The sequence below is a fragment of the Neovison vison genome, chromosome 1 (assembly GCF_020171115.1).
Source record: "Neovison vison isolate M4711 chromosome 1, ASM_NN_V1, whole genome shotgun sequence".
In the NCBI taxonomy this organism is placed as follows: Eukaryota; Metazoa; Chordata; class Mammalia; order Carnivora; family Mustelidae; genus Neogale; species Neogale vison.
The window spans coordinates 124263605-124273209 of NC_058091.1; the positions used below are offsets into that span (position 1 = coordinate 124263605).

The following is a 9605-nucleotide window of genomic DNA, read 5'->3' on the forward strand; positions in this document are numbered from 1 at the left end:
TATTTGAGTCCTTTCTCTTTTTTTTCTTGATAAGTCTGGTTAGAAGTTTATCAGTTTGTTTGTTTTTTTTTTTCTCAATAAGCTTTGGTTTTAATGGGTCTCAAAATTCTGTGACAGATTTTTGTTCAAGTTGTTTCCATTAAAAAGTAGTGATTTTAAAATCTAATAACTTAAACTGCCACACATACAAGAAAAATGTTTCACAGAACACTCCCCTTTCCTTCTGAATGTTTTACAATGCTTTTTTGTCATTAACCAGTCTTTTACTATTAAACTTAAATGGCCAGTTGAGACAAACTCTTCTTCCACTGATGATTAAAACTGAGGTGGCAGGTTTTGGGTATAATATTCATTTAGCCTTCCGAGCTTTCTGGGCAGACTTAGAGACCTTGCCAGTTCCAACTGCCTTCTTGTCCACTGCTTTGATGACATGCACACAAATTGTCTGTCTCATGTAATGAACAGTAAAATGGCTTAGAGGAGGTTAGTGAAAGAAGCTCTGAACACAAATAGGCTTCTCAGGAACCATATCAACAATAGCAGCATCACCAAATTTCCAGAACTTGGGGCAAGGGTGTCTTCCAGCTTTTTTTTCTACAATGACAAATCAGTCTTCTCCTTCAGCTCAGCAGACTTGCAAACAATGTGAACTGTGTGACCATCCAGCACAGGGTATATCCAGCACTGATTTGGCCTGAATGGTTCAGGATGAACCCCTGAGCCATGAATCCAGCTGCTTCAATTGCTGGGTTACTTTTGCTGTCACCAGCTACATTGCAACAATGAACATCTTTGACAGGTATATTGTTGACATTGAAGCCCACACTGCCCCCAGGAAAAGCCTCACTCAGTGCGCATTTGAGCAGACTTCAGTTTTAACATTGAAGCAAAAGTAACCATCATGCTGGGTTTAAGAACACCTGGCTCCACTTGGCCCAGAGGGAGAATATTAATACCACTACTTTTTTAGACATCCTGGAGGAACAGACACAAAGCTTTGTTAGATGAGCAGGTGGCAGAGCTTCAAGCAGTGTGGTTCCACTGGCATTGCCATCTTTATAGGTAACTTTCCATCCCTTGAACCAAGGTATGTTTGCACTTGACTCCAGTATGTTGTTGCCATTCCAACCAGAAATTGACCCAAATGCTATAGTGTCAGGGTTGTAGCCAATTTTCTTAAAGTAGGTGCTAATTTCCTTAATGGTTTCTCATGTCTCTTCAGGCTATAGGGTGAGTCAGGGGAGTCTATTTTGTTAGCGCCAAAAATTAGTTGTTTCACACCCAATATGTAAGCCAGAGAGACATGCTTAAGGCTCTGCCCATTCTTGGAGATACCTGCTTCAAATATACCAACACCAGCAGTAACAATCAGCACAGAACAGTCCACCTGAGATGTGCTTATATTCATGTTTTTGATGAAATCTTTGTGTCTTGGTTCATCAATGATGGTCACATACTTGCTGGTCTCAAATTTCCACAGGTTGATAACAATGCTGACATCACGTTCATGTTTAGCTTTCAGTTTATCCAAGACCCAGGCATACTTAAAGGAAACCTTTCCCATCTCAGCAGCCTCTTTCTAAAAATTTTCAACAATTCTTGTGTTGATCCTACTACATTTGTAGATCAGATGACTAGCAGTGATAGATTTGCCTGAATCTATGTGTCCAATGATGACAATTTTTTTTTAAGATTTTATTTACTTATTTGATGGACAGAGAACACAAGTAGGCAGAGAGGCAGGCAGAGAAAGACAGGGGGAGGCAGGCTCCCTGCTGAGAAGAGAGCCCGATGCAGGGCTCGATCCCAGGACCCTGGAATCATGACCTGAGCCAAAGGCAGAGGCTTTAACTTGAGCCACCCAGGCACCCCAATGATAACAATGTTAATGTGAGTCTTTTCCTTTCCCATTTTGGTTTAGGTTTAGCAATAGTTTTTAAGACATATGTGTTCGAGCAACAAACCTATTGCAGAAAAGAGATGATTACCAATTTTATTATTTTTTTCAAAGAACTAGCTCCTGGTTTCATTGATATGTTCCATTGTTTCTTTAGTTTCTATATTGTTCATTTCTGCTCTAATCTTTATTGTTTCCTTTCTTCTGCTGGATTTTGGCTTTGTTCGTTGTTCTTTTTCTAGGTTCTTTAGATGCAAAGTTAGGTTGTTTATTTGAGATTTCTCTTGCTTCTTGAGGTAGGCATGCATTGCTATATACTTCCCTCTATGTCTGCTTTTGCTATATCTCAAAGGTTTTGCACTATTGTGTTTTCATTGTAATTTGTGTCCACGTATTCTAGTTTCATAGCATTGTGGTCAGAAAAGTGCATGGTATGGTAAGATTTCAATCTTTCTGCATTTGTTGAGAACTAACTTGTGATCTATTCTGGAGAACTTCCCTTGTACACTTGAAAAGAATGTGTATAATCCTGTTATCTGTTACATATTCACTGGTCCAGGGTTTCATTCAGAGCCATTGTTTCTTTGTTTATTTTCTGTTTAGATGATCTGTCCATTGATATAAGTGGGATGTTAAAGTCCTCTACTATTATTGTATTATTATCAATCTGTTCCTTTATGTTTGTTATGGTTTTACATATTTGGGTGCTCCCAAGTTGGGAGCATAAATATTTACAATTGTTACATCTTTTTATTGGATTGTCCCCTTTATTATGACACAGTGCCCTTCTTTGTCTCGTCCTTGCTTTAAAGTCTATTTTGCTATCCTGGCATTTTTTGACATTCATTTGCATGGTAGATTTTTCTCCACCCCCTTACTTAAAATTTTCAGGTGTCCTTAGGTCTAAAATGCGTCTCTCATAGGCAGCATATAGATGAGTCTTCATTTTTTTTTTAAATCTATTCTACCATCCTGTCTTTTGATTGGAGTGTTTGGTCCATTTACACACAAAGTAATTATTAATGGATATATATTCATTGACATTTTATTATTTATTTTGTGGTTGTTTCTAAAGATTTCTCTCTGATCCTTTCTTGTCTTTCTCTCTTCCATGGCTTGCTTAATTTTTTAAATTATATCTTTGGATTTCTTTCTTTCTATTCTTTACATATTTATTAATGGTTTTTGATATATGGTTACCATTAAGTTTGTATGTACACTTTTCTGCATATAGCAGTCTGTATTATGTTGATGGTCATTTATGTTTGAACCTATTCTTTATTCCTTACCTCTCCACATTATAAGAGTATGTTGTCATATTTTACATCTTTTTATTTTGTAAGTTCCTTGATTGATTTTTTACAGAAATATTAATTTTTACTGCTTTGTCTGCATTTTCTACCTTTATATTTTCACTTTTGTTCTTTCCTTTCCACTCAGAGTCCCTTTAATATTTCTTGCAGATTTAGTGATCACAAACTCCTTTAAAATTTTTTTTTTTTTTGGTCTGAGAAACTATTTATGTCTCCTTCTGTTCTGAATGATAGTCTTGCTGGTTAGAGTATTTTTGCCTACAGATTTTTCCCATTCTGCACTTTGAATATATCATGCCACTGCCTTTTAGTTTAGAAAGTTTCTGCTAAAAAATCCCCTAGTAGCCTTATGGGTTTTCCCTTTTCATGTTACTGTCTTCTTTTGTCTTGCTGCTTTAAATTTTTTTTTTCTTATCGCTATATTTTACCAGTTTAATTACAATATGTCTTTGTGTGGCTCTGCTTGATGGAGTCATTGAATTCCCCAAGTCTAGTGTCATGTTGCTTAATTCTTTTTGCTCTTTTTCGTTCAAGTTGATCACTTTCCATTACTCTGTCTTCTAGGTCATTAATTCATTGTTCTGCTTCTTCCATCCTACTGTTTATTCCATCAGATATATTTCTCATTTTATTTACTGAGGCTTTTATTTCTGCTATGTTATTCCTTATCTCTATATTAAGGGTGTCACTCATGTCTTCCACTCTTTCCTTAAGTCCAGTGAGTATCCTTGTGATCATTACTTTAAATTCTCTATCAGTCATGTTATTTATATCTATTTCATTTAGATCTCTAGTTGTGACCTTGTCTTGTTCTTTCATTTGGTTTAAATTTGTTTTCCCATTTTTTTCTAAAGTCTCTGTGCCTGTTTCTGTGTGTTACAAAATCAGCTATATCTCCCATTCTTGCAATAAGACTTATAGTGACCTTCTGTGTGGTGTCCCCTTTTGCCTAGGGTCTGGCACTTCTGGGAGTGTCCCCAGTGTATATTGTGTGTTCTCTGTTGTTTTGTCCTGGCTGCTTTATTCTTCAGACTAGTTGCCTTCAGAGTTTCTCTTTGCCTGTTGTGAGCAGTGTTCTGTCTCTTGCTTTAATGTGGTGCATTTGAACTAGGTGGCCCTCTGGTTTATTTGTGAACTGATACCTGTCACCACCCTCACAGGCAAAGAGGCTCAGTACAACTCAAGCAATGAAAGACATGGTATGAGCAGGGATTTGGTCTAGCCCTCTGGGGGAGGGTGCCTACCATGCTAGGACTAAGGCAAGAGTAACTGGAAGGTCAGTTCTAGAGTCCAGGGGCCAGGGCTTGATGTAGCAAGTTAAGTAGCAAGTGTTTGTACTGCACTAGTTCCCACAGGTGGCTCTGTGTATAGGCTGGGGATGAGGGAGGGAAATGACATAGGCCAGTTCTTTTGTTCCTGGAGGGGTCCTCTCTGTAAGGCTGCCTCTCTAGTGTGTGCTGGGAGTTGAGTGAATAACCTCTCCACTGTGTGCTTCAGGCACTTTTTAGATCACTCTTTCCTCACTGTAGCTGGAGTCGTTTGCTTTAACTCCAAGAGCAACACAATGCTCTGGGCTATATTTCAGCCACACCCACTGACCTTTAAAACTCCAGACTTTATGCCCCGCTCCTAGCAAGAACTCATGGCCCTCGCAGCTTTCCAAAACAATTACTATGGTGATTTGTTTTCCCAGTGTGTCCCACTGTGTTTAGTGTGTCTTTCACCCTTCTCTGCTCCACAGCTCCCTCCCCACTGTAGTACTCATAATCCATTTCTCTCCCAAATCATATCTCCACATGTCCTACCTTCTTAGACATGGCCTCTTCCTTACCTTTAACTGTGGAGTTTGTTCTGACAGTCTTCAAGTCAGTTTCTGGGTTATTTAGGATGATTTGATAGTTTATCTAGTTGTGTTCATAGGATGAGATGAGCCTCAGGTCCTCTTAATCTGCAGCTATCTTCCAATTCCTGGTTTTTGTTGTTGTGGGTTTTTTTGGTGTTCTTGTTTGTTTGTTTGTTCTTGGTTGTCTCTCAAATTTCTGTGACTACCCAGTGGTTTATTTTATTTTTAATAGCTCCTATTAATTTAGAGTATGCCAAGATCTGTCAGTGTCCCAAAAAGTAGGAGCTCAGTCTGCATGTGGATTCAAGGTGATTGGAAGTGAGACCCTCATACAAAAGCTTTAAAAAATGCAATATATACTGTCCTGTGTGATCTTAGATTTCAGCCCCACTGGCGTCCAAAGCCAGATGACCTAGAGTTGTCCCCTGGGCAGCAGTCACAAAAACTGGGATTCCAGACAAGTTTATAAGCTCCTTTCTGGGAGATATTAGTGAGGCAGAAAGAGAGCATAAAGATGGCATCCCTCAGCATACGTTCATTAAAAACACTTCTGTAATCTCTATATGTGTGCCCAACCTGAAGGCTGCCCCTAAGACCAAAGCTCTAGGACTAACAAGTAGGCTTATGTTGGGGAGAGGGAAGGGAAATGATGAAAGGCTGGGAGTGTATTTTACTATGCTGTTTGTGCAAGAGCTGTCTCCTTGGTTGTTATAATCCAGAGGACCCAAGAATGTAAGGCCCTCTGGCAACCAGCTCCAGGGAAAAAAGGAGTATCTTTTGGGTGGCAGCTGCAAAAACCAGGGCACCAAACATAAAAACTAGGACAAGCATGAAGATAGTGCTCACTCTCTGAAGTCTTAGGGAAGGTATATAGTCAACCCTTAGATGTGTGTTAAATTAGAAACATGCTCTTCAGGCTACAGTTGTAATGATAAACTAATAGCCTTCTTTCCAGAACTATTGAGCTCCTAGGTCTGTGCTTTTCACTATGCCCTGGAGGTAGCTGTTTCTCTATTTGTTATAGTTTCGTGGAATCTGCAAGCTGAATCCCAACTGGCCACCAGAGCCAGATGATGTAGAGGCATCCCCTGGTAGAAGACACAAAAATCAGAGCAAGAGAAAAGTATATAAGCTCCTTTCTGTATGATATCATGAGCTCGATGGAGTAAGGTAGAGGGAAAGCACCAAACTGAATTTACCAGCCTCCATCCCCTGACAGCTCCTCTGTAGACATCTGTGTGTCAAACCAGAGGACTGCCTCTGAAGCCAAAGCTCCTGGATAAGTAAAAGACCTCTCTTTCAGAAAGACTAGAGGTGTGTTTCAATCTGCTTTCTGTGGAGTGCCCTGGGAGTGGTAGTCTGCTCAGAACTGTCTTTCTCATTGTTATAGTTTTATGAGACTTAGGAATGAAAGCCCCCTGGCCTTCAGAGCCAGCCAATCAGGGAACACCCCCTGGATGGCAGTTGCAAAATCCTGATCGCCAGACAAAAAGTCAGACACCGGACATGTGCTGAAGCTGTTAAGGGAGATTCTAGCACTCTGGAGTGCAATATATGCCCCACCCCGACTTTTTTAAATCCTAAGAACAATTTTTCTCTATTAACAGTCTCTAAAACTCCCTGTAGATCAGGTCTCCATGGCTACATCTCCAGTTATTATGGTAATTATGGCCTTCTGATTTCTAGTCTCTATTACTTTGGGGCCCTATCCTTCCCATGATGTTATTGAATCCAGCTTGGTGACCCAGTGTGCAAAGGAGGGCTATCACCAAACTTTTTAGTGCTTCATGCCCTTCTCACCAGTGCCTTCCTTGGTCCAATCTTCCACTGTGCCATCTCATGGAAGATAGTCATTCATAGCTCTTCTGTCTTTCACCATGTGCCTATTCCCACATGTTCAATTTTCTTAGTCTCTATTCCTCTATATCTACCTACTTTGCTGAGATTTGGCTACCATTTTTCCCTAGTCTTTTAAAACCCACCTCAGTAGTGGATTAGCTCCATTCTAGGATACCTATCTAGGGTGTTAAATCTCTTATCCTTAAAAAGGTCCTTAATTATTGCTTACCTCACTTTATATTCTGATCCTTTTGATCACACAGTCAAAGTATATTCCCTTGGCTCCTGTTTGGGCACATGCAAGTTGATCCTTTCAATTTTTTAGGTGAATAGGTTTTTTTTCCTCCCATATCAGGCTCAGAATTTCCCCAACTGCATTGTGCAAAGATTTAATCCTAGTTATTGTCCTGAAAGCTAGAAGAGAGAGTGTTTATTGCCTTGTGTGTGGTAGTTGGGGTCTTCTGTGTTCTTTCTAAGAAAGAGGGGTGGCACCTCTGTAATCCCAGAAAGCTGATGGGATCTGTACAACCAGCATCCTCAGGGATCTCCACCCAGATGTCCCTGTCATAATTTTCAGGATTGCAGGCTTTCCCCACCAAGGTGCTGACCTACATATCTCAGACTTGCCTTGATTAGACATTTACACCTCTCCAGAGTTCTGAAACTCTCCAAGAACCCACTGTGCTACTGCATTTGCCCGCTTACCATGGGTGATGAGGATCTCTTTGGAACTCCCTATTGGAGCTGTCTGACTCTCATGCTTAGTCATTAACGACAGGTAAATGAATCTCACTCTCTCCTTTTTTTCCTGCAGGACGTAAGTTCAGCTTAACAATAACCAACCAACTTCACTGCCTTTGTGAGCATTATTCCCCTGCATTTTTCAAATGCTTGTACCATTGCACCTAGATCAGCAATATTCCCCACTGGGTCATATTCCAAGGCCACCCCCAGTGACATCTCTAACAATTGAGCTTCCATCTTACATAGGGCCTATATGTGATCTAACCAACAAGGCTGTGTCCTCTTTACCTCCTAGCCAGTGTGAGGTTCAATCCCAAGCCCTAATTTTGCTGCCTCTTTTCTTAAACCACTCTTGGGACCCCTTGTGCTAGTCTGAGTCTAAACTGTAAGGATTTTGTTAGGAAAAATGCATGTGTGAAAGAAAATGTCCAAGAGAACAGTCATCCCACCATGCATGTATGATAACCTGCAAAGGAGAGAAGGAGCAAAGGCTCAGTAGAAACATTCTGGATGACTGTACCATCTAAGGATGGCTCCATAAGGTTACTGATGAAAGCCAGCCCTCAGTGGAGCTCCTGTCTCTTCAGGATTACTCAGCCACTAGCTGAGAGCCACCTGTGGGGAACGTGGCCTTGAACCAAATGAAAGGACAAGGGTTTGTGGCCAGCAGTTAGAGTGCCTGGTCAATTGTGCACTGTAGTTAGAGTTCTGTGGGTGCATTCCCCTCCACTGCAGCAGTCCCAGCAGAGGGAACTATGCTTCTTCCTTCCAGGTTTCTTTCCATGGACCCTACGAGCCCACTGTAGGTGACAGCTTTGCTATTGTGACTGTAATGGGAAGTCACTGTGAGTACAAGGAAATGAAAATTAACTAATGCCCTATTTAGAGATTTTAAACTTTCTTTCAGTGGCCAAAGAGAGAAGCCAGATGTCATGACTCAAGAGTCTGTGCAACCAGGACTCCACAGCAGGCACATCCCTCCCTTAGGAGTCCCCATGCGACCCAGAGCACACTGTCCTGAGAGTTGCCTTCTGACATCCAGCAACCATGGGAGTTTTAGAACTTTAAGAAATATCCCTTCTCTATTATGACACAAATGTGAATAAGTTACACTGCCAAGTTAGCTAAATTAAACTCAGGGACCTAGTCAGGAACCTCACTGTGGAAGGGTGTTTATTCAATTTGCTTTCTGCAGGGGCCAAAGACAAAGCTGATATCTTTATGAGACAATGTGGTTTTGTTCTGGGGTAACAAACACTAATAAAAAAAAAAAGCAGGAAGTTTTTACTTTAAGATGTTCTAAATGAACAATTTAATATACTAAATATAATGAGTGGATCCCCTGCTGCATTTGAGAATATAAATGCATAATAAACTAAACTAAGTTACTTATAACTATTTGAAAGTGCACACTCCCACAAGCAACCTTGAATTTGCATGTTTTATTGTCTTTTAAATAAAATCTTTTCCAAGGGGCAATCATCGTCTTTAACACAAATACATACTGTAGCTCTTCCCTGATGAAAGATATTTCTGAGAGTGCTTTTGACTAAATTATGAAGTCAACCCTATTATCATTTAAATTACCACTTTATTTGAGTTGAAAATGCCTCTTCTGGTTTTAATTTTTTTTAAATCAATTTATTTCTTTATGGATTTTATTTTTAATAAGTTCATTGCATTTTCCCAAAACTAACCATGCTATATAGATATAGAAAACATGCTTTAGACTAACAAAAAAATAAAAATATTTTAGTCCTAAAAAAGGAAAAGTTTATATAGTAACAGAATGCCTTATGATCATTGATTATGGATATTTAGAACATATTGAGACTCTTCAGGTAACACTGACGTTTTCATAGTATACTGCTAATTAAACTTCACCTGCTGTTTAAACAATAACTAAGACATCACCTGGAAACCTTTCTTTTATAACTTACCAACCAGTGGTTTGCTAGTGAACTGTCCC

General features: G+C 39.8%; 1 pseudogene; it reads right to left on the reverse strand.

Moving 5' to 3' along the window:
* Positions 1 to 349: 349 nt before the first annotated feature.
* Positions 350 to 1579, reverse strand: LOC122900031 (annotated as a pseudogene).
* Between the last annotated feature and the right edge of the window lie 8026 nt (positions 1580 to 9605).